The sequence below is a fragment of the Neovison vison genome, chromosome 11 (genome assembly GCF_020171115.1).
Source record: "Neovison vison isolate M4711 chromosome 11, ASM_NN_V1, whole genome shotgun sequence".
Lineage (NCBI taxonomy): Eukaryota > Metazoa > Chordata > Mammalia > Carnivora > Mustelidae > Neogale > Neogale vison.
This window is the reverse complement of record NC_058101.1, coordinates 170,809,095-170,834,707: the sequence shown is the minus strand read 5'-3', so window position 1 is coordinate 170,834,707 and position 25,613 is coordinate 170,809,095. Positions and strand designations below refer to the sequence as shown.

General features: G+C 39.1%; 1 long non-coding RNA gene and 1 pseudogene across 1 annotated transcript; both read right to left on the bottom strand.

Annotated features, from left to right (window-relative positions):
• Positions 1 to 666: 666 nt before the first annotated feature.
• On the bottom strand, positions 667 to 1,668 carry LOC122890369 (annotated as a pseudogene).
• Positions 1,669 to 2,520: 852 nt separating this feature from the next.
• LOC122919244 lies at positions 2,521 to 25,124 on the bottom strand. Its single transcript, XR_006386776.1, has 3 exons — positions 25,042 to 25,124; positions 4,425 to 4,474; positions 2,521 to 2,595 (listed from the first exon to the last, which is right to left on the bottom strand). It is a non-coding gene; the product is annotated as an uncharacterized LOC122919244 (long non-coding RNA).
• Positions 25,125 to 25,613: the final 489 nt, after the last annotated feature.

Genomic DNA, 25,613 nt, shown 5'->3' with positions numbered 1-25,613 from the left:
GCTTTGTGCCCCTCATCATCTCTTTCGTGGTTCGGAGGCCCATGGCGCTCAGTAGTTTAGTGTCTTATTCTCTGGAATAGGCCATTGAAGAAATACCAGGCCCAGAGAAGAAGGTCCTGCTGGGTGTCTGAAGAAAGTACAACCTTTTAGATGAAGCTTTCTGGGGAATTTGTTAGTGGGAGGATACACTTCTCTTTGGTCTGCTTCATAAAATGCCTCTAAGGATACATTTTTGTCTTTTTAGACTTAAATTTTTAGTGAGTGTTCTTTTTTTTAAGATTTTATTTATTTATTTGATAGACAATGATCACAAGTAAGCAGAGAAGCAGGCAGAGATAGAGGAGGAAGCAGGCTCCCTGCTGAGTGGAGAGCCCAACATGGTGCTTGATCCCAGGACCCTCGGATCATTACCTGAGTCAAAGGCAGAGGCTTTAACCCACTCAGCCACCCAGGTGTCCTTTAGTGAGTGTTCTTAAGTTGTCAAAGCATGAATAGGGATTTCTTATTTGTAATATTAGATCCTTTTCCCTGTTACATACTCAGATAATTCAACAGTTCAGAAGGGAAATTATATTGATAAATGATATATTTTAATGACATTATTATTGTCAGTTATATTGATATAATTCCAATCAATTTCTCAATTTATTGCTGAAAACATGACTTTTAAAGTAGAACGAGCCTCAGCAATTTCCTATACATTTCCTGAATAAACATTCTCCTCATTTTATTAATGGCATATTTCCTTTGTTCATTTCTAAGACTGAAGATAATAGGGTTGAAGAGTGAAGGGTTATGGAATAGAAGACAGAAAGGACCATGTCCTGGATAGTGGACTATAAGATGGCCTCAGGTATGCATAAAATTCTGACACCACAAGGAAGTAAGGGACAGAAGTAGAAAAAGTTTTTTTTTTCTGTCTGCTCCACTTGGAAATGTGAGAATGGTAGAAAATATGTGAATGTAAGACCTGATGATGAAAATGAAACAGTGACCACCAATCCCCAGATCAGAGGCAACGATCATGATCTCATTACTAAAGATATCAGAACAGGAGAACTTTATCAGTAAGGTGATATTACAAAACAGAACAAAACAAAACAAAACTGATGGATGACATTAGGCAGACAGAAGGGCAGCAGGAATGTGTTGCCAGTGTGCACATCCTCATATATGAGACCACTGAGTATGGAAGCCAGAGTCATTTGGATGCAGATTTGAGGGTTCATGATCATAGGGTAGTGAAGTGGTTTGCAGATTGCCACATGGCAGTCATGGACCATGATAATCAGAAACAGAAGCTCCACATACACAAAGAAAACCACTAGGAATTCCTGAGCTACACACCCAGCCTTGAAATGGTACTGCTGTCAAGCAGGGAATTGATGCATGAGTTAGGAACTGTTACAGAAATGTAGCAGGCATCCAAGATGGACAGATTCCTGAGGAAGAAATACATGGGTGTGTGAAGACTCCTGTCAAGGTTGGTGACAGTAACAGTGATAATGTTCCCCATCAGAGTGACTACATACATCAGAGACAAGGTTATGGCATGCAAAATCTATAATTCCCACACATCAGAAAACCCCATGAGGAGAAATCCCATCATGATGGTGGAATTTAACATTTGTGGGTAATGCACTTTTTACCTGGAAAGTAGGAAGTGAAATCCAGAGCTCATGAAGAATCAAATTATGAAAATATCGTTCTTAAATAGTTTAGTCTTGACCTCTACCTAATTCTAATCTATATTGAAACCCCTAATTTTTTAAAAATGTTTTTTTTAATTTTTTATAAACATATAATGTATTATTAGCCCCACGAGTGCTGGTCTGTGAATCGCCAAGTTTACACACTTCACAGCACTCACCATTGCACATACCCTCCCCAATGTCCATAACCCCAGAAGCCCCTAATATTTTTGAAAGAAAATTAAGTGATCCTCCTTTAGTCTATGGGGTATTATTATTTTTCCTTTATAGTATTTTATTTCAACAGTAGTAATGAAGTGAAAATTACAACTTACAATAAACATATACAAGTTCAATCCATATTTCTATACACTTCCATTGGAGGATGTACTTTTCTCATGATCAGTTATGTATAAATATAGACATAGATTACATAAATAAAGTTGCATTTGAATGAAATTTTGGAGATAATGTTGTTGAACACTGGATAATTAGAATAAAATACTTTTGTTGTTTTTAGTCTTACATTTTTATTTGGGGGTATGGACAATATGGGGTAAAATGATTTTTTTCTGGAACTAATGTTCTATGCAAAATAGTGAAAAATTATCTTCTGTTCCAATGACAAAATATTGATATCATTTGTAACCTTACTTACTCTAATATCTCAAATGGAGTATAAACCCATAAGCTGATACATTTACCTACACTGACTTTATTCCTAATTTTTGGTTACATTTTTATACTTCAAATTTTTTTTCTGGTTCATTTATCTCTACTCTTAAAGAAAGAATGAAAGGGCCAAGTATTATTATTTCCTGAGTGCCTCTTGAACTTACCCCTAATGCTCTTTCTTTATCATCTTCAATTTTCCAACTTTTCAAAACTTCTTTGATTCTACTAGCTGAAAACAAAGCAACAAAATTAGAGCACAATATCTTCCAATAGTAATTTAGCCTTTTTTTCTGTTAAGTTACAGACTGTTTTTCTCACTTTAATCTTCAGCTTGTTCAACAACTTTTTTTAGAATTTCTTCCTGTGATTCTGCATAACTTAACAAGTTGTTGATCATTGCCACTGCATCTTTATTGTTTATGTCATTACCTCCTCTGGTTTATTCACTAGTGGTTGAATTCACCAACTTTCATCTTAACTTACCTGTGTTACATGTATTTTCCTGGATCTCCTCTATTATTCTTTTACAACTTTTTTTTTCTCATTTCCAATAATAATAGTAATAACAACAACAACAATAATTAGACCAGGAAAAACTACCTTGCTTATGGTTTATTTGAAAATAAATTCTTCTAAATTCTGTTCAAAATCTTCTAGTCCAGATTCTTTCACATTGATCTGTTACCTATAACACCATTTTGTTAGTATTCTTTGTCATAAACTTATTAAATATCTTGCGTGTGAAGTTTTTAGACAAACTATCCAATCTCATGATTTGTTTTTTACATCAGTTTTTCAAGACATGTTTCACAAACTGTTTCACACTGAAAAGAAATCAAGCAGATGTCCTTCCTATTTTGTTGTTATTGTTATTGATAAATTCCTCAAGGATTGAACTGTATACAACTTTGTGTTCTTCAAGGGACAGGTGAAGTGGTTTTTGTTTTGCTTTGTTTTCTTTTACAAATATCTGATATTAAATGTAGGCTTTAAATATTTAATAAGCTCCCACATTATTAATGCATTCTTATCATTCTTTATGTATACGGCTTCTGATGAAAAGGAGAAAAACGTACCATTATTACCAAGATACTGCCTCTACATGTTTAACAACTAAACCAAAACAACTTATATTCGCAGTAGTTTTGAGGTTGTTCAAAGAGAGAAACAATAATTTGTAATGTTTACCAGTATGTCTTTAATTTCCAGTTATCTATATGAAAATATTGGTTTTTATCAATGTAAGATATGACCATTTCAAAGTTGAAGCTCAGTCTATATTTTTTTATTATTATTCTTTATTATGTTATGCTAGTCACCATACAGTAGTACATAATTTGTTTTTCACATAGTGTTCTGAGATTCATTGGTTACGTAGAACACCCAATGCCTTATGCAATTCATGCCCTCCTTAATACCCATCACCAGGTCTCTATATCTTCATCAAACCAGGATGATTGTACTTTATCTGATAGAATCTGGTCAAAACTAGTTATGACAATATGTTTCAAGACAATACGTCTAAGAAATGTGCCCAAGAAATCACAAATGCACCTTAAATATCCCTTGATACAGTTTTCAGAAATACTATGATTATTATTTCAGTTCCATTATTTTCAAGGCGTAGACTACAATTCAATATTTTCTAAGTAAAATTTATACATTAGTTGTAAATATCACAAAAATAGTATTACATTCCTATTTTAGTATATGTGCTGCCGAAGCGAGCACACATTCCTATTTTAGAGACAGAAAAATCTTGCCCAAGTTTAATAGCTCCTGTTTCATGACAAAAAAAAACTGTTTCTCGCATGGTTCTCAAACACAAACTCATTAAGCAGGTGGGAATTGTCCAGTTCAGTGCCTCTATAGGTTTCCAAAGAATGTCTGTACACTTTTTTGATAATACAATAATTATAATTTCCCTACTTTAAGTTTACTATATGATTACCTTAGGCATATATAGCCTGTATCCAAAATTCTCTTATGGAAGAGTCACCAGAACCTTGACTCTAGAATCAATAGACAGTAGGATTGGGAAATGTCACCACCACTTACCAGGCTTTTGAAGTTGGAAATACACTTCACCCAAGATGAAATTCCATTATCTGTAAAAAAAAAAAAAAAAAGGATAATTATGTGAGCTGTCATAATCAATTTTTTAAATAATATGTGTCTTTATTCCTTGAATTGATGATTCAATAATATGTTTGTTTATTCCTTGAATAATGATTCAACAAACATGTATATGTATGTATGCACATATATAAAAATACATATATATGTCAAGAGTTTGTGAATAAATAAATAAATAAATAAAGCAAAAATAATTCCCTACACCCATAAAGTCTGCATTCTTTTAGAAGCTAAGAGAGAACAGTTAAAATTTGATGGAAAATCAAATATTTCAGTCAGTTTAATGAATTTCGGTCAGAATTTGTGGGGTAATATGTAAGGAAGTATGTGACTGAGGGAAGTGATCTGGGATTGGTCAGGTAAATTAAATTGTTCAGAAGCCAGAAAATAGCTAGGGAAACAGAGACACATAGTTTTACTTTTCCCCACCAGACTTATGTTTTCCCATATTTTTGTGCATAGAAAGACCCTGTATATATGTCTTGAAGAGATTTTAAAACAAGATTAACACTTGATTTTCCAGACTAGATAATACTTCACACATTTTCTAAATTGATGTTTTTCTACACATTGGTTTGAGTGAGAGACTTTTTAAATTCTAATCTCACAAAATAGTTAAAAACACTTTTATACATAATACCCTAATCCTGAGTAAAGAACTAAGATCAGGGTGCCTAGGTGGTGCAGTGGGTTAAGCCTCTGCCTTTGGCTCAGGTCATTATCTCAGGGTCCTGGGATCCAGCCCTGCCTTGGGCTCTCTGCTCAGCAGGGATCCTGCTTCCCTCCCCTCCCGCTGCCTGCCTCTCTGACTACTCGTGACCTCTCTATGTCAAATAAATAAATAAATAAATAAAATCTTAAAAAAAAAGAGAACTAAGATCATGGCAACAATTTCTTAATGTTTGATTTTTGACTAAATTTTCATTTTTTTACAGATTTTCTCATTGTTAGTAAAATTCTGAATTGGTTTATCTGAATTATTTGTATATAATTGTTTTCAGAAGTTACAAAAGAAATTCCTTTTGTCATAAAATTAGCATACCTTACACTGTTGACATTCTGAGAGATTTGTGAGTTTTACCTGGAATATTTCCTAAAAAGCCACAATTGTATTGATGAGGGAGCATGAGGCTGGCTGAACACAAAGCAAAAGCTGGTGCCTTGCACCATCCCCCCCTCCATCCACTCCCCCTCAGTCATATGTGTAGCATTCCTCAGGCAGCCCTGACTGTCATGAACAATAAGCAAACAGTTAACGTGCAGGGCTCACAATCCTGCTAGACAGGAGTCTCCCTTGGCTTACAAATGTCCTAAATCTCACTATCAAAGACGATTGATAGCAGGATTGTGACATCCCACCAAAAAGTCTCCCAACTATCTTAATGTTAATGGCTGGTCTAAAGACAACATTGATTAAGCCACAAGGAGGTAGGCCTCTGACATCCTGGCACCTTATAGGCCCTCTTTAGCATATGAAAACTCCCCTTCCCCTCATCTTCCCCCAACCGCAGGGTACATAACCTGCCACCCCCTCACAACCCAGGGCAGCAGCTCTTCCTGCCCATGGGTCCTTTCCCTGTGCTTTAATAAACCACCATTTTGCACCAAAGATGTCTCAAGAATTCTTTCTTGGTCATTGGCTCCGGACCTCAGCCCACCGAACCTCACCTAGGTTCTAGAACTTCATCAGTATCATTAAATAACATAATCATTTTCATTGTCCTGTTAATAGACTTCAACACTTAGGGCACTTAAGCTTTTGTTTCATTTGCATAGGAGTTAAAAAATTTACTATAACTTTTCCTAATAGAAAGATTAGGTGTGAACTGGCCACATTTGAGTTTATGAAACTTTTCATTAGAAAAGAAATCCTGGACTATAAGGAATTCAACTCATTTTGTTAACATATACTTTGAGAACTTGCAAACATTTCTTTCTATTTTAGTAAATCTTTGATAAATTATAACTTTATTTTATTTTTTTTCTAAGATTTTTTTTTTTTGTCAGAGAGATATACAGGAGAGAAGGAACAAATGCAGGGAAAGTAGAAGAAGGAGAAAAGGCTTCCTGCAAAGCAGGGAGCCCAAGGCAGGGCTTGATCCCAGAACCTGCTCATCTCATGACCTGAGCAGAAGGCAGGCACTTTTTTTTCTAATTGAAATTTATTTTTTCAGTGTTCCAAGATTCATTATTTATGCGTCACACCCAGTGCTCCATGTAATATGTGCCCTTCTTAATACCCACCACCAGATTCACCCATTCCTCCACGCTCTCCCTTCCAAAACCCTCAGTTTGTTTCTATAATCCAGTCTCTCATGATTTGTCTTCCCCTCTTATTTCCCCAACTCACTTTTCCTTTCCTTTTCCAATGTAGAAAGCAGACACTTAATAACTGAGCCACTATACCAATAATTCCCTTATAATAAATTTAAACAATCTTTGTTTTATTTTTTCTTCCAAGACTATACCTGTTTAATTAGTCAAAATCTGGATATTGAAAGCATTTTTATATTCACAAGTAAAACACATAAAAGCTTTTCTCAGTTAAATAGTCATTCTCCATTAGTAAACAACTTCTTTTTTCATAGCTCACTTAAAAGAATTATGGGATCAGTTATTTTTTTTTAAAGATTTTTTATTTATTTATTTGAGAGAGAGACAGTGAGAGAGAGCATGAGCGAGGAGAAGGTCAGAGAGCGAAGCAGACTCCCCATGGAGCTGGGAGCCTGATGTGGGACTCGATCCCAGGACTCCAGGATCACGCCCTGAGCCGAAGGCAGTCGTCCAACCAACTGAGCCACCCAGGCGTCCCGGGATCAGTTATTTTTAACTTAGATCACTCAACCTATAAAGGTAAATACTGGGCATACTTCTCTTCTTTTATAATTAGATATTTTTAGGACTCCTAAAAATGGACATCAGGTTTCAAAAGTAAAAACACCTGAAATATTCATAAATGAATTAAAATTAGCAAAAAGCTCCAGACTGCCTCAAGTTGAAGTCATTAAATACTTGAAAAACCAATCAATTTCTTACTTATAAAATAAATTTTTTAAATTATTTATTTATTTATTTGGAAGAGAGAGCACAAGTAGGCAGAGCGGCAAGCAGAGAGAGAGAGGGAGAAACATGTTCTCTTTGCTGAGCAGGGAGCCTGATGCAAGCCTCAATCCCAGGACCCTGGGATCATGACCTGAGCCAAAGGTAGATGCTTAAATGACTGAGCAATCCAGGCACCCCCAACATCTTCTTTTAACTTGGATTTCTATGTGATAAAGTAACATACCTACAAGAGCAGACAATTTTGGATAAAAAAAATGATTTATTGTATTTTATACATTCAAAGCAATGCTTATCAAAACACTACCAGCATTTTGCACAGAGCTGGAACAAGCAATCTTAAAATTTGTAGGAACCATAAAAACCCCAGAGAGTCAAAATAATGTTGAAAAGAAAACCAAAGCAGGAGGTGTCACAATTCTGGACTTCAAGCTGTATTACAAAGCTATAATCATTAAGACAGTGTGATACTGATATATGTATGTAAGGACCTATTTTATTTTTTTATATTTTAGCCAGAGGCTTCCATTGAGGTTAAACAATAACCTTGTTGTTTAACCCTTCAACTGTCCCCACTCCCCTTCCCCCAGGGTACTTACTTAAAAACAAGTCCCAGAAACCAGCCTCAAGTAACAAAGCTCAAATACAAGGGTTAGTCTGGCCAGGTGGAGATATCCGATCAGTGGAGGGATGCACACTGTCTCCCCAGTTACTAAGGAGTATGGGCCCCGACCTTTGGCAGCCTTTTAGGCGCCAATCCTAATCAAGGTAATAGGTTGGTTCAAATGTCTACTAGGGTAAATTGTAATTGCATGACTGTGCAGCTTTCTCTGTGTGTTACAGTTTCATTGGCCACCTGTGCATGGCATGGCCTTTGCCCTTAAAAGCTTGTCTGTAAAACAGAGAAGGGTCGCCCTCTCTGTAAGAGGTACGGCCCTGGCTGGTCTATTGGATTCTTGATGCTTGGGATGAAATAAAGCTTTGCTTGACCTTCACTTTATATCAGTCTCACTCCTTTCATCACGGATCCATTATTGGGGCATATCCTAGGGGGGCTTGTCCAGAATTAAATGATGAGAACTGGGACAGCATCAGAATTTCTGGGAAAAGCCTCTAGAGGTAAGAGGTAAGATCTGGGGATCCCATTTGTAGGGGGCCAGGAAACCCCCGCCAGCGGCAGGCTCTGGGTGAGGGCCGCTGGGTCTGGTTCTGTCTGTCTGGTTGCAGAGCTCCGGGTATAGCCCACCGGGGAGAATCTGGATGCAGCCATGCTCCCCAGGGCTGGAGAGGATGTGGCGACGCCCCTTCCCTCCACTGCCAGGGGTTTTGAGTCCCCCTTGACAGTCGGGGGGTTTGAATCCCCCTAGGCGGTCACGGTCAGGGGGTTTGAGTCCCCGTAGACAGTTGAGGGGTTCAAGTCACCCTAGGTGGTCACGGTCAGGGGATTCGAGTGCCCCTAGGTGGTCACTTCTGGTTCTGAACCATTGGGCCTGAGCTTGTCTTTGTTTTGTATTTTTGTTGTCTGTTCTGTTGTTCATTCTGTTTGTAGGGGATGTAGAAAATTCCCACCAACAGCAGGTTCTGAGTAAGAACTGCTGGGCCTGTGGTTGTCTTTGTCTTGTCTTTTTGTTGTCTGTTGTGCTGTTTGTTGTGTTTGAAGGAATGGGGCAAGCAGAGAGTTAGGGGACTCAGACTTTCTTCTCTCCATTCCTCCTAATAGATGTGGGGCTTTTCCCTCACTCATTTTGTGTGTTAAGGGCTATAACTGGAGCCAGCTGGGGTTAGTCTAACTCGAGACAGAGACTTTAAGGAATATTCACAAGCAGCTGCCAAAACAAACTTTGTTTCATTCCTTGCCTTCACTGGCTGGATGTGGACTGCCTAGCCCCTCCCCCTTGCTGGCGGGGAAACCATGATGTATGCTCCTCTCTTGGAGCTGATGAGCCTTAGAACTGGGAACACTTTCTCTGCGTTCTGGTGGCACTTTTTTCTGTTCTTCACTGTTGGAAAACAAAAAGAGCACCCCCTGGACCTAACACCCCCACTCCGGATCTTCCAACCCAGGTCTCAGATAAACATTCGAAACGGAGTGGGCCCAGGTGGAACATATACCAGTATTTGAACTAAGTTAAATTTGTTGGGTTACTTAGGATAAATATGTCTTCTGAGTTAAGAGTAGTAAATGTGAAACTTCAGAATGTTTACTTCAGGTCAAATAAGCTTGTGTTATTTGTTAAAACCTGTGTTAAATCTATTAACAAAGAGATTACTAAACTGATGGTTAACTGTCTGTCTCAAAGTTTTTATGGGTAATTGTTAAAGTAGCTTTCAAAGTCTTTGGTAACCTGAAACTTTAACCAAATGGGATAAAATGCTACACGCTGGTTGCTGGAACTAGGTTTGTGCTTTTGAAATCTGTTGGTAAACATGTTTTGTGCTTAACTAATTGTTAAATTTGCCATCTAAAAAATTCTATTGTAACAGTCCACGATTGGTTTATATTTATTCTTCAGTAGAAGTTAAGGTATTTCTAAGAGTACAAAATTCTGCTAAATGTAACTAAGACTGATAGAAATGAGGGAAGCAACTCTGTTTGTAAAAAAGTAGGAGATATGTAAAAGGAGAGGAAAAGACCTGATGTGTGAACCTGTTAGAAAAATAAAGAGAGAAAAACAGCCCCGAGGCCACTGTCGTAGCTACATCCATTCATAAAAAATGGAAGGGGAGTCTGATCGCTTCCCATTAGCCAGGGATACCCAGAGGGGGGTGTCCAACCTGTTCTAATGAAGAGTGACTGTGTGAATCTGTCTGTATGGCTCCACCGCTTCAGCTACAGAGTCTGAGTGAGCTGCATCCTGAGTCTCGAGGGGCATCATATGGCATAACGGTCATCTATTCCACGGAGTAGTCTGGTCCAGGACTTATACAGACAGACCTAAGTTCCCGTTGGGAACACTCCTTAGACACTCCTAAGTTCCCGCGAGGGACGTGAGCAGGACAGCATCTGAAAGGTCCCCCTTCCCTTGTTTGTGATGTCATTCACGATGGAAGGGAAACCCAGAAAACTCTCAAGACTGCATCCTTAAGAAAAAAAAAAAAAGGAAAGACACTGGTATAGAAAAGCTGTTTTTCTCTCTGTTTCAAAGGGAACAAGCTCAAATACAAGGGTTAGTCAGGCCAGGTGGAGACATCTGATCAGTGGCGGGATGCATACTGTCTCCCTAGTTACCAAGGAGTATGGGCCCCGCCTTTTGGGAGCCTTTTAGGTGCCAATCCTAACCAAGGTGATAGGCTGGTTCAAATGTCTGCTAGGGTAAATTGTAATTCACTTGGTCACCTCGCATGACTGTGCAGCTTTCTCTGTGTGTTACAGTTTCATTGGCCACCTGTGCGTGGCATGGCCTTTGCCCTTAAAAGCTAGTCTGTAAAACAGAGAAGGGTCGCCCTCCTAAGAGGCATGGGCCTAGCCAGTCAGTTTGATTCTTGATGCTTGGCATGAAATAAAGCTTTGCTTGACCTTCACTTTGTATCAGTCTCACTCCTTTAATCACGGACCCATTATTGGGGCATGTCAATACACAAACACACACACACACACACACAACTGACATATACGTGTGTGTATGTGTGTGTGTGTGTGTGTGTATACACACAACCAGTAAAGATTATTCATTGGAAAAAAGAGTCTCTTTAATAAATGATGTTCGGGAAAATGGACAGCAATATGCAGAAGAGTGAAACTGGACCACTTCGTTATACCATACACAAAAATAAATTTACAATGGATGAAAGACCTAAATGTAGGACAGTAATCCATCAAAATTCCAGAGGAGATCATAGGCAGCAACCTCTTTGACCTTGGCTGCAGCAACATTTTGCTAGATATGTCTCCAGAGGCAAGGGAAACAGAAGCCAAAATGAACTATTGGGACTTCATCAAGGTGAAAACCTTCTGCACAGCAAAAGAAAGAGTGAACAAAACTAAAAATCAACCTACAGAGTGGGAGAATATATTTGCAAATTATATATAAGATAAAGGACTAATATCCAAAATTTATATATAGGTTATCAAACTCACTCCAAAACAAAAGAAAATAAATTAAGTCAAAAAATGGGCTCAAGATAGGAACAGACATTTCTTCAAAGAAGATATACAGATGGCTAATAAACACATAAAAAATGCTGAACATCACATGGAATCCAGGAAATAAAAATCAAAACCACAATGGGATACTACCTCACACTGGTCAGAATCACTCATATTAATAACAGATGACAGACAAGTGCATTCCTTAATCCCCATCACCTTTTTAACCCATTCTCACCCACCTCCCCTCTGGTGAGTATCATTTTGTTCTCTACAGCTAAGAGCATATTTTTTGGTTTGCCTCCCTTCTCTTTTTCTCCCCTCTGCTCATTTGTTTTGTTTCTTAAATTCCACATATAAGTCAAATCATATATTTGTATTTTTCTGACTTATTTGTGTCACTTAGCATAATACCCAGCAGCTCCATTCATGTCATTGCATTGTAAGACTTCATTTATGTTTTAGAATTAAATTGTATAGAAACATTTCCAAATCTAGCAAGACACTAAAAATGGTAGATGTTTTAAAATCAACTCTTGTGACTTATTAATCATGCGATATGGGTCGGTGTTCCCTTAGAAATTATAATTGTTACCTCAAATTAACAAAACAGTAACCTAATTTTCTACTTAAATAATCCACTCCTGGGGCACTTGCATGGGCTCACTCAGTTAAGCATCTATCATCAACACAGGTTATATCCCAGGGCCCTGTGTTCAAGCCCCACATAGAACTCCCTGCTCAGTGGGGAGCCTGCTTCTCCCCCTGGTGCTCCACCTGCTTGTGCTCTCCAGCTCTGTCAAATAAATAAATAAAATCTTTAAAAATAAAAGTTAAAAAACCCACTCCTTAAATTATCTAACTTAAAATATCTAGGTTGTTAAATTTATCCCCTAAAGTAATAATTTAATAAAAGTAAACTGAACTAAAAACAAACAAAACCGGAGCTAATAATTTTGACTACTTCTTCCTCTTGTAATAATCTAATGAATGTTCTCCATAGTTTGAAAATATGAGTATCTTATTTATAAGAAAGTAAATAAATAATATAAAACCTTTTATGTAACAATATAAAGGATATATTTTTCTATCTTGTAGAACTTAGAGATAATTCATTGATTATTGTTTTAATTAAGCTACTTATGAAATTACACACTGATTTATATCTTTGCTTACTTATTTAGTTGTTCCAGAACTTACTGATTGAAATCCTAAAGTTTCCCAGTTCTTGATCAGGAACAAGGAACTCAGCAATGAATAAGAGATTATGGCATGGTATTTTAATAATGGAGATACACATGCAATGTAGCATATTTTAAATGCTCCTAGGATAAACTCTTCTAATTTATGTATTTTATTTTTTTAAGACTTTATTTATTTGACACAGAAAGACACAGCTAGAGAGAGAACAAATTTGTGGGAGTGACAGAGGCAGAAACGGGCTTCCCACCAAGTAGGGAGCCCGATGCAGGACTTGATTCCAGGATCCTGGGATCATGACCTGAGCTGAAAGCAGACCATTAATGACTGAGCCACCCAGGTGCCCCTAATTTATATACTTTATATTAGATATGTATTCTTTTATTATCCTCTCACATAATAACTGCTTTCCAAGACAATCATAGGCATGTTCACTCCCCATGTTGCTTATTGATTTGGAAAGACTCAATAAATAATTGTTTGCTTTTTGCAATTCCAACAGATGGATATTGCAAAGCATACTACTATATTTTTTTGACACTTCAACACATCTGAACCCCTATAGTCTTTGAAATGATAGGAATGGTACTAACATTTAGCTCATTGGTTTCCTGAAATTTTCTTAATTTTTTAAAAGATTTTACTTTTCTTACTTGAAAGAGAGAGAATGAGAGAAAGAGCACGAGAGGGGGTAGGGTGAGAGGGAGAGGCAGACTCTCCACTGAGCAGAAAGCCCAATGCAGGACTGGATCCAGGACTCTAGGATCATGACCTCAGCTGAATGAAGGCAGTTGCCTAACAACTGAGCCACCGAGGCCCCCCTGATTTTCTCCTTCATTGAGGCCACAAGGTAAACTTTTTCTTTACATTGAATAAAGTAGTCAATTTTATATTTTATTTTTTAAATTTCTTTTCAGTATTCTAGAATTAATTGTTTATGCACCACACCCAGTGCTCTATGTGATACATGCCCTCTATAACACCCACCACCAGGCTCACCCAACCTCCCACCCCCTGCCCCTCCAAAACCCTCAGTTTGTTTCTCAGATTCCAGAGTGACTTATGGTTTTTCTCCCTCTGCAATTTCCCCCAACTCTCTTCTCGCCATCTCCCCAGGTCCTCTGTGTTATTATTTCTTATGCTCCATGGATAAGCAAAACCATATGACAATTGAGTATCTCTGCTTGCCTTATTTCACTCAGCATAATCTCTTCCAGTCCCATCCATGTTGATACAAAAGTTGGGTATTCATCCTTTCTGATGGAGGCATAATATTCCATTGTATATATGGACCACATCTTTTTTACCCATTCATCCATTGAAGGGCATCTTGGTTCTTAAATTGTGCTTCCCTATGACCCTGCACTACTGGATACAGATGCAGATACAGATGGCCCTTCTTTTCTCTACATCTGTATGTTTGGGGTAAATACCCAGTAGTGCAGGGTCATAGGGAAGCTCTATTTTTAATTTCTTAAGGAATCTCCACAATGCTTTCAAAGTAGCTACACTAACGTGCATTCCCACCAACAGTGTAAGAGGGTTCCCGTTTCTCCACATCCTCTCCAACACACGTTGTTTCCTGTCTTGCTAATTTTGGCCATTCTAATTGGTGTAAGGTGTTAACTCAATGTCGTTTTGATTTGAATCTCCCTGATGCCTTGTGATTATGAACATTTTTCACATATTAGCCATTTGTATATTTTCTTTGGAGAAGTGTCTGTTCATGTCTTCTGCCCATTTCTTCACATGATTATCTGTTTTGTGTATGTTGAGTTTCAGAAGTTCTTTATGGATCTTGGATATCAGCTCTTTTTCTGTACTGTCATTTGTGAAGATCTTCTCCCATTCCGTGGGTTGCCTCTTTGTTTCATTGACTGTTTCCTTTTCTGTGCAGAAGCTTTTGATCTTGATGAATTCCCCAAAGTTCATTTTCACTTTTCTTTCCTTTGTCTTTGGAGTCATATCTTGAAAGAAGCTGCTGTGGCCTAAGTCAAGAGGTTACTGCCTATGTTCCCCTCTAGGATTCTGATAGATTCCTGCCTCACATTGAGGTCTTTTATACATTTCAAGTTTATCTTTATGTATGGTGTAAGAGAATGGTTCAGTTTCTTCTACACATGGCTGCCCAATTGACCCTTCATCATTTATTGAAGAGACTGTCTTTTTTTCCCACTAGATATTTTTTCCTGCTTTGTTGAAGATTATTTGACCATACAGTTGTGGGTCCATAGCTGGTCTCTCTACTCTGTTCCACTGGTCTAGGTGTCTGTTTTTGTGCCAGTACCATGCTGTCTTGGTGATCTCAGCTTTGTAGTAAAGCTTGAAATCAGGCAACATGATGCCCCAAGTTGTGTTTTTCTTTTTCAACATTTCCTTAGCAATTCAGAGTCTCTTCTGGTTCCACTCAAATTTCAGGATTATTTGTTCCAGCTCTTTAAAAAATGTTGGTGGAATTTTGATCAGAATGGCATTGAAAGTGTACATTGCTCTAGGCAATAAAGACATTTTAACTATGTTTTTTCTCCTGACACTTTGGTCCAAAACCTATGGGTTACAGCAAAGTCGGTCCTAAGGGGGAAATATATAACCACCCAAGCCTCCCTCAAAAAAAATGGAAAAATCCAGAATACATAAGCTGTCTCTACACCTTAAAGAACTGGAGAATAAACAGCAAATTCAGCTAACCCCATGCACAAGAAGGGAAATAATCAAGATTAGAGCAGAGATCAATGACATAGAAACTAGAGATACAGTAGAATGCATCAATGAAACTAGAAGCTGTTTTTTTGAAAGAATCAATAAGATCAATAAACAATTGGCCAAACTAATCCAAAAGAAAAGAGAGGGCCCAAATTAATAAAATTATGAATAAAAAGGGAGAGATCTCGAATAACACCAAGGAAATAGAAACAATCATCAGAAATTATTGTCAACAGTTATATGCCAGTAAATTATGGAGCCTAGATGAAATGCATGAATTCCTGAAAACCTATAAACTTCCAAAACTTAATCAGGAATAAATTGACAACCTGAATAGACCAAGATCTAGGAGCGATATTGAAGCAGTGATTAATACCTCCCCAAAAATGTAGAGCCCAGGACCTGATGGATTCCCTGGGGAATTCTACCAAACTTTCAAAGAAGAAATAACACCTATTATCCTGAAACTGTTAAAAAATTCAAGCAGAAGGAAAACTTCTGGACTCTTTTAATGAGGCCAGTGTTATTCTGATCCCCAAATCAGGCAGAGGCCCCACCAAAAAGGAGAATTTTAGACCAATATCACTGATAAATATGGATGCTAAAATTCTCAACAAGATCATAGCTAATAGGATCCAACAGTACATTAAAAATATAATCCACCAGGACCATATGGGATTTATCACAGGGTCTCAAGGGTGGTTCAACATTCAGAAATCAATCAATGTGAGAAAACAAATCAATAAGAGAAGAGAGGAGAACCACATGGTCCTCTCAATTCATGCAGAAAAAGCATTTGACAAGATACAGCATTTGTTCCTGGTTGAAATGCCTCAAAGTACAGGAAAGAGGGAACATTTCTCAACTTCATAAAATCTATCTATGAAAAACCCACAGCAAATATCATCCTCAGGGCGCCTGGGTGGCTCAGTGGGTTAATCCTCTGCCTTTGGCTCAGGTCATGATCCCAGGGTCCTGGGATCGAGCCCCACATCGGGCTCTCTGCTTGGCGGGGAGCCTGCTTCCTCCTCTCTCTCTGCCTGCCTCTGCCTACATGTGATCTCTCTCTCTGCCCAATAAATAAATTAAAAAAAAAATCATCCTCAATGGCGAAAAGCTGACTGCCTTCCCTTTAAGATCAGGAAGACGACAAGGAGGCCCACTCTTACCACTCTTGTTCAACATAGTGTTAGATGTCCTAGCAACAGCAATCAAACAACAAAAATAAATAAAATGTATTTGAATTGGCAATAAAGAAGTCAAAGAACTACAGAATACTCATGAAAGAAATTGAAGAAGACTCAAGAAGATGGAAGACATTTCCATGCTCATGGATTAGAAGAATAAACATTTTTTTTAATTAAATATAAAATATATTTGCTTTGTGTTTAGCTTTATATGTATTCAGTTTTATAATCTGGTTGACTTTTCACTGAAGAGATAAACTAGATAGGTTATGTCAGCACCTATAGGCAATATTGTTTTCAGCTCTAATGCATTCAAACAACAACAACAATAATTATTATTATTATTATATACTCACAATGTCTCTACTTGGAAGAGCAATTCCTTTTATGAAAGTTATTCTCAGAAAACTGATTGCTCATAAATGAAGCGATTTTTCAAAGTCCTGACAAAAACATGAGTGTTGCTTCATTTAAGAACTTCGATAAGAATTGTATGGTCCAATTATGATTATCTGATTCATGTTTTTATAAGTATGAGGCAATTACTATGACATTCTGGGCAAGTATTTTGGGATTGTGAACTTAAATATCTACAGATCACCAGAGTCCCAGGAGGAACTCAGGAGAACGTTGTATCTTGAAAGGGAATGAATATATTCTGGTTAACTTACATTTATAGACACTGACATTGTACACCTGGAAGTACTAATGCACATTAATCTTAGGCACGCAGATTATTAGCTTTTCACTATTCACTGTAATAAATTATGAAAGTCCTGGTTATCTCATTGTTCAGAAGGTTCAAAAATGAAGAACATAGATATTACTCAGGTTTTGGGGTTAGAAATCGCTCTGTGGCAAAAGTCAGAAAACAGCCTCAGCAGCAAATTGGACAAATAGCCAATGTCTCAACTTTCTCCTCTGGAAGCTCTTCTGTACAGAAATGGGACAGTAATATGTGCATTCAAACTATGAAGCACACATTTTTGTAGTTATGATAAAAGTGTCATATATTTGGCTATTGAAAAAACGACTCAGTCTGGGAAGGGAGTGGATATGACTCTTCTGACTTGACCATGGTTCTCATAGAGTCAGCTTGTGTAGGATAACACAATGTGGGTGGGCTATACATTAGGGGAACAGCAAATATTTTCACTGTACATGTTTTATATATTACTTATATTAAGTGCCTAATATTTATTGTTTACTATTTTTAAAACTGTAAAGAAATAAAACAAAAAACATCTCTTCTGATATCATGAAACTTTAAATTCTATTGTAGGTGAGGACTTAAATTGAATAAGTAAATAAATAATATAATAGAGGTGATAATTGTGAATTAAAAAAAAGGAAGACAGGGGACATGTAAAGTGTATTTTAAGTTCAGTGGTGCTAAGTATATTCAAATTTTTTGTGAAATAGATTTCCATAAATTTTTCTTATTGCAAAACTAAAACTCTATATCCATTAAACCATAACTATTTTTCCCCTTTCCCCAGAAGATGATAACCACAATTACACTTTTTCCTTTCTCTAAATTTTAACACCTTAGATATATCATGTAAATAGTATCATACAGTATTTGTTGTTTTTTTTAATAAACATATAATATATATTTTATCCCCAGGGGTACAGGTCTGTGAACCTCCAGGTTTACACACTTCACAGCACTCACCATAGCACATACCCTCCCCAATGTCCATAACCCTACCCCCCTTCTCCCAATCCCCTCCCCCCAGCAACCCTCAGTTTATTTTGTGAGATTAAGAGCCACTTATGGTTTGTCTCCCTCCCAATCCCATCTTGTTTCATTTATTCTTCTCCTACCCCATTATTTGTTTTTTGACTGGCTTAATTTAGTTAGCATAATAATGTCTTCAGGTTTCATCCATGTTACAACATACAATAGGATCACCTTCTTATGGTACTTTTGTTTATCAAGTTCAATTATCTGCCGTCCTCGTTAGTATAGTGGTGAGTATCCCCGCCTGTCAATTATCTAACATCATTAGTTTTTGATGTGGTGTTCAATTATTCATTAGTTGCATATAACCCCCAGATCTCATCACATCACATGCCCTCCTTAATACCTATCACTCGGTTATCCTATTACCCCCCACTCCCCGCCTTCTGCAATCTATATTTGTTTCCCAGAGTCAGGAATATCTCATGGTTTGTATCCCTGTCTATTTTCTTTTCATTCAGTTTTCCCTCCCTTCCCCTATGGTCCTCTGCACTTTTCCTTATATTGCACATATGAGTGAAACCATATGATGATTGTCTTTCTCTGCTTGACTTATTTCACTTAGCATAATCCCTTCTGGTTTCATCCACGTCCATGTAAATTGAATATATTTATCCAGTCTGATGGCCAAGTAATATTCCATTGTATTTATGAACTGTTTCTTCTTTATCCATCTGTTGAAGGACAATTGGCTCTTTCCACGGTTTGGCTATTGTGGACATTGCTGCTATAATACTGGGGCACATGCCCCTTTTTTTCACTACATCCGTATCTTTGGGGGAAAATGCACAGTAGTGCAATTGCTGTGTCATAGGGTAGCTCTATTCTTAACATCCTGAAGAACCTCCATACTATTTTCCAGAATGGATGTACCAGCTTGCATTCTTACCCACAGTGTCAGAAGGTGCCCCTTTCTCCACATCCTCACCAACATTTGTTGTTCCTTGCCTTTTTGATTTTTGCCATTCTAACCGATATAAGGTGGTACCTCATTGTGGTTTTGATTTCTATTTTCCTGATGGCTAGTGAAGTGTAGTTTTTGTAGGCTATTTGTGTGCCTTTTTTGGAGAAAGGTATATTCATGTCTTATGACCATTTCATGACTGGATTATTTCTTTATTAAGTGTTGAGTTTCACAAGTCCTTTATATATCTTTGATACCAATCCATTACTGTTAGGTCATTTGCAAATACCTTTCCTATTAAGTGGGTTGCATCTTACTTTTGCTGACTCTTTCCTTTGCCTTGAAGAAGATTTTTCTCTTGATGATGTCCCAAATGTTCATTTTTTGCTTTCATTTCCCTTGCCTTTAGAGATGTCTCATGGAAGAATTTGCTGTAGCTGATGTAAAAAAGGTTTCTACCTATATTCTCCTCTAGAATTTTGAAGGATTCCTGTCTCACAATGAGGTCTTTCATCCATTTTGAATCTATCTTATGTATGGTGTAAGAGAATGGTCTAGTTTCATTCTTCAGTATGTGGCTGTCCAATTTTCCCAGAACCACTTATTGAAGAGACTGTCTTTTTTCCCCCCATTGGATATCTTTTCCTGATTTGTCAAATATTTTTTTGACCATAGAGGGGAGAGTCCATATCTGGTCTCTTTATTCTGTTCTCTTCATGTATGATGTATGTATGTTCCACTGATGTGTCTGTTTTTGTGCCAACACAATGCTATCTTGATGATCACAGGTTTTTAATATACCTTATTATTCTTAGGCAACGTGATGTCCTCAGCTTTGATTTTCTTTTTCAACATGCCTCTGGCTATTGGGGATCTTTTCTGGCTCCATACAAATTTTATGATTGTTTGTGCCAACTGTATGAAAAATGTCAATGGTATTTTCATAGGAATTTTACTAAATGTGTAGATTGCTGTGGGCTGCATAGATATTTTAACAATGTCTATTCTTCCAATCCATAAGAATGAATGTTTTTTCCATGTCTTTGCATTTTCCTCAATTTCTATCATAAGTGTTCCATACTTTCTAGAGTACAGATCCTTTATCTCTTTGGTTACATGTCCTTCTAAGAATCTTACCAGTTTTGGTGTGATTGTAAATAGGACGGATTCCTTAATTTCTCTTTCTTCACATTATCAGTGTATAAAAATGCAACTGATTACTGTGCTTTGATTTTCTATCCTGCCATGATGCTAATTGCTATATGGATTCTAGCAATTTTGGGATAAAGTCTTTCGGGTTTTCCACATAAAGTTTTGTGTCATCTGTGAAGAGAGAGAGTTTGGCTTTTTTGCCAATTTGAATGCCTTTCATTTATTTTTGTTGTCTGATTGCTGAGGCTAGGACTTCTGGTATTATGTTGAACAAGAGTGGTGAGAGTAATGTGCCTGACCTTAAAGGGAAAGCTCTCAGTTTTTCCTCCATTGAAAAGGATATTCACTGTGAGCTTTTCATATATGGCTTTTATACTGAGGTATGTTCCCTCTATCCCTACACTTTGAGGAGTTTTAATTAAGAAAGGATGCTGGTTTTGTCAAATGCTTTTTGCGCATCAGTTGAGAGGATGATATGGTTCTTGTCTTTTCTTTTATTAATGAGTCTTATAACATTTATCTGTGAATGTTGAACCACCCTTGCATTCCAGGAATAAATTCTATCTGGCCATGGTGAATAATCCTTTTAAGGTGCTGTTGAACCCTTTTGACTAAGATCTTGGTGAGTATTTTGACATCCATGTTCATCAGGTATATTGGTCTATAATTCTCCTTTTGTCTGGTCTTTGTAAGGTTGGGATCAAGGTAATGCTGATCTCATAGGATGAGTTTGGAAGTTTTCCCTACTTTTCTTTTTGAAACAACTTTGGTAGAAAATGCATTATTTCTTCTTTGAATGTATTTCAGAATTCCCCTGGATAACCATCTGGCCCTGGATGCCCACTCTTGCCACTATTGGGCTGGTTCCATTCCATTTTATTTTTGATAAGTCTAGCCAGGGGTTTACTGACCTTATTAATTCTTTCAAAATACAGCTTCTAATTTGTTGATCTGTTTTACTGTTCTAATTTCTATTAAATTGATTTCTGCACTAATCTTCACTATCTCTCTCCTCTCCTCTTCTCTTCTTGTCTCTTCTCTTCTTTTATTATTTCTTCTGGTTGGTTAGGCTTTCTTTGCCATTTACTCCGGGTTCTTTAGGTGTAAGATTAGCTTGTGCGTTTGGGATTTTGTACTTTTTTTTTTTTTTTTGTATACATTATACCACTGAACTGTCACAATCCTGCAAATTCTTACATGCTTGGGTTTATATGTAGCAAGTTTAGTAAGCCACTAATTCACAGTGACAGGCCCGTGAGTCAAATCCAGCATGCTTGACTCCATGATTGTCAAATCCACTAGCCCCATATATCATGAGTCTGAGATTCATGAGTGTGTAGGTGCTATCAGGAAATGTCAAAAATGCCCATTTCAGGGACACATGGATGGCTCAGTTGGTTAATTGTCTACCTCCAGCTCAGGTCATAATCCCAGCATCCTGGGATCAAGTCCCCCATCAGGCTTCTTGCTTACCAGGAGCCTGCTTCCCACTCTGCCTGCCTCTCCCTCTGCTTGTGCTATCTCTCTGACAACTGAATAAAAATCTTGTTAAAAAGGCCCATTTTAAAGAATGTTTTAAAACATTGTTTGGACAGCAATAGAAGTGAAAGCAGAATGACATAATGTAACGACAGATAGATTATATGGGAGCCCTTTGGGTACTCTGGTGGATGAATGTTTTTAAATTAGTTTTTCGTGGACATGGGGAGTTAGAGAGGAGAAGGGAGGTGGGGGAAATTGGAAGGGGAGGTGAACCATGAGAGACTATGGACTCTGAAAAACAATCTGAGGGTTTTGAAGGGGCGGGGGGTTGGGAGGTTGGGGTACCAGGTGGTGGGTATCATAGAGGGCACTGCTTGCATGGAGCACTGGGTGTGGTGCAAAAAGAATGAATACTGTTATGCTGAAAATAAATAAAAAATAAATTTAAAAAAATTCGTTTTTCGTAAACTGCAAAAAAAGAAAAGCACTCCCGTTTATAGCATACACTTTATGGTTCACAAAGCACGTGGCAACAATAAAAATAATGATGGGTTACCGTTACAATTCATAGAAAAGGAAGTACAGGGAAAAAGAATGAAAGGGAATAACAAAGTAGGTTCATAAGTCAATCTTCCTTGTAAAAAAATTAACCTGAAAGTGAGTTTCTGCCACCTCTCTCCTGTTTGATATGATAAAGAATGACCACGATACATGAATTATAGTTCGGGGTTTTGAAAAGCATAATAGCTTTATACCAACACTTGAGCTTTTATTTATTTATTTATTTGCGAACAAGATAGCTCAATTTGACATGTGGTTTCTGACAACCAACCTCAGAAATAATTCCATCTTCATGAGAAGTCAGAAAGCACCACAAACCAAACCTCAAGATAGATTCAAAGGGAAAATACTCTTAAAAAAATTTCCCTTCCTGGGGCACCTGAGTGGCTCAGTGAGTTAAAGCCTCTGCGTTTGGCTCAGATCATGATCCTAGGGTCCTGGGATTGAGCCCCATGTTGGGCTCTCTGCTCAGCGAGGAGCCTGCTTCCACCTCTCTCTCTGCCTGCTCTCTGTCTGCCTACTTGTGATCTCTGTCTTTCAAATAAATAAATAAAATCTTAAAAAAAAATTTCCCTTCCTATCAGAAGCAGACCAAAGAGAAGTGTATCCTCCCACTAACAAATTCCCCAGAAAGCTTCATCTAAAAGGTTGTACTTTCTTCAGACACCCAGCAGGACCTTCTTCTCTGGGCCTGGTATTTCTTCAATGGCCTATTCCAGAGAATAAGACACTAAACTACTGAGCGCCATGGGCCTCCGAACCACGAAAGAGATGATGAGGGGCACAAAGCACGCCTCTGGTCACCAAGAGGGTATGTAGATGTTTGCTGCTTTTCTGCATTTTTCAAAGCTGAGTTTTTAGCTGGAGGCCACTCCTTTGTGATAAATTGCTGATACCGTATAGTAAAATCTATTATATGATCTTTTACAAACCATTTCCTATCTTTGCATTCTCATGTGCCAAGACAGACACGGATTATTTAAAACCCTGAAGAGAGTGCTATTGCATTTAAATTGCCTGTAACCTTCGTGTAGTAGATTTATGATTGATGATAGATTTAGTTAAAATATAAATATTTTATTTTTTTCAAAGATTTTATTTATTTATTTGACAGAGAGAGATTACAAGTAGGCAGAGAGTCAGGCAGAGAGAGAGGGAGAGAGAGGAGGAAGCAGGCTCCCTGCTGAGCAGAGAGCCCCATGCGGGACTCGATCCCAGGACCCTGAGATCATGACCTGAGCCGAAGGCAGCAGCTTAACCCACTGAGCCACCCAGGCGCCCAAAATATAACTATTTTAAATATTTATTCTCGGTAAAGATTTCAGCCTATGTTCACTTAAGTAACTTGGTGCATAATCCCTTTTCAATTAAACCGTAGTGCAAGGACCAATGCTGCGTTTCCGAGAGAACCTAGAGCTATTTTTCTAGAATGGCCTTATGCGTATATATCAGGCGTCCTCTTTGCACTCCCTTTGTGGAGCACCTACCCTGGAGGTCATGTAATAACCAATGACCAAAAAACAAACAAAAAACCCAAACATCCAGGTCGAAGTTATTTGCGCGTGCCATCATGCCAACAGCAGACCCTGCCTGGAGACGAGGAGACTGCTCAAATAGATCATGGGCAGGCATCTCAGCCCAGGCCTGTGCTGGGGAAGCTGGTTCCCGGCTTCGGGCGCAATCAGGAAGCCAGCCAAGTGACCAGAGAGTGCAGCTGGGGTTTAGGGCTGATGATCTTTTCGCAGCCAGGCCGCGCGCGGACACCCGCTCGGGGAGCCAGGCTAGGAGGCCGCCCAGCGCCAGCGCTGGCCACGCTCGCAGCCCCAGGGGGCTTCCCTCCGTGCCCCAGCCGGGCCCGCGCCTCCAGAGGGAGGGGGGCGGGGGCAGCGCGAAGAAGGGGCTTTGCTAATTGCCCAAGCGGGAAGTGCGCTCTGGGAGGACGCCGGGGAGAGTCTGGGAGGAGGTGGAGGGACTGGAGGAGCAGGGGCGCGCAGCGCTGCGGAGCTGTGCTGTGGCCCAGTCGGGACTGCAGAACCCTATTGACTCGCCGCCTGTGCGCTCCCGAGCTCCAGCCCAATCCCCGAGGCCGCACAGTCCAGCTCCCGCGGCCGCCTGCCCCTGCACGCCCCATGGCTTCTCCGGACGACCCTCTGTGCGCAGGTAAAGTGACACCGCGCCGCGCCCTCACCACGAGCTCGCGGGGGTGTCGGGGCCCAGCCTCCCGCGACCCCCGGGGCACCGGGACCATCCCGGACACCGCGCCGCACCCGGTTCCGCATGGGGTCGGGCCGGGGACGGCGCCACGCGAGGTGCCCCCCGCCAGCGGGCGAGCTAGCCCCCATCGTTCGGCACCCCCACCCGCGCGTGCCAAGAACCCCCTTCCCTGGTCCCGCGCTGTGGCCCCATCGCTTTTGTTCTGGACTTGGGATACCAGGTGGAAACTAGTCTCTCAGACCTACCTGGCAGCAAGGAGCTCAGGGAGGGATTCTCGGTTTTTCTGCCCTGGCTCTTCCTCTCTCCCCACTCACATGCCTTCTCGCGTCCCTTTCCTCTCCTCATTTTCACTTTTATTAAATGGTTTTGTTCTGCATGTTGGCCCGCAGAGCTATTTCATGAACGAATATACACGAAACCGAGTCGGAGCCCACCTGTGAGAGCCCACCTGTAGAGGCCTTTCATTAGAATGGTTTCTGGTTCTAGCCTCAGTTCAGAACACTGCCTGTACCTGAGGACCGAGTCCAGATGTTTCTTTCATCTCTGACTTGAATTTGAAATCCTCCTCAGACTTCAGCTTCCAGGATTTCTCCCGTCCTTGCTCACCCACTGTCTTGGTGGGGATCCGCCATGAGTGTTGAACACAGGAATGAATGAATGATATATACCCCAGATCTCTGGGGCTTTTTCTTGTTTTGCTGAGGTTGGAAAGGCTTGGGAGAGACGCCCTGTATGCAGATACAGAGCTGCATGCAATTGCTTAGATAAACGTGTTCCCCACTTTATTGCTTGGGCATTGAACATTTTGCCCTTAACC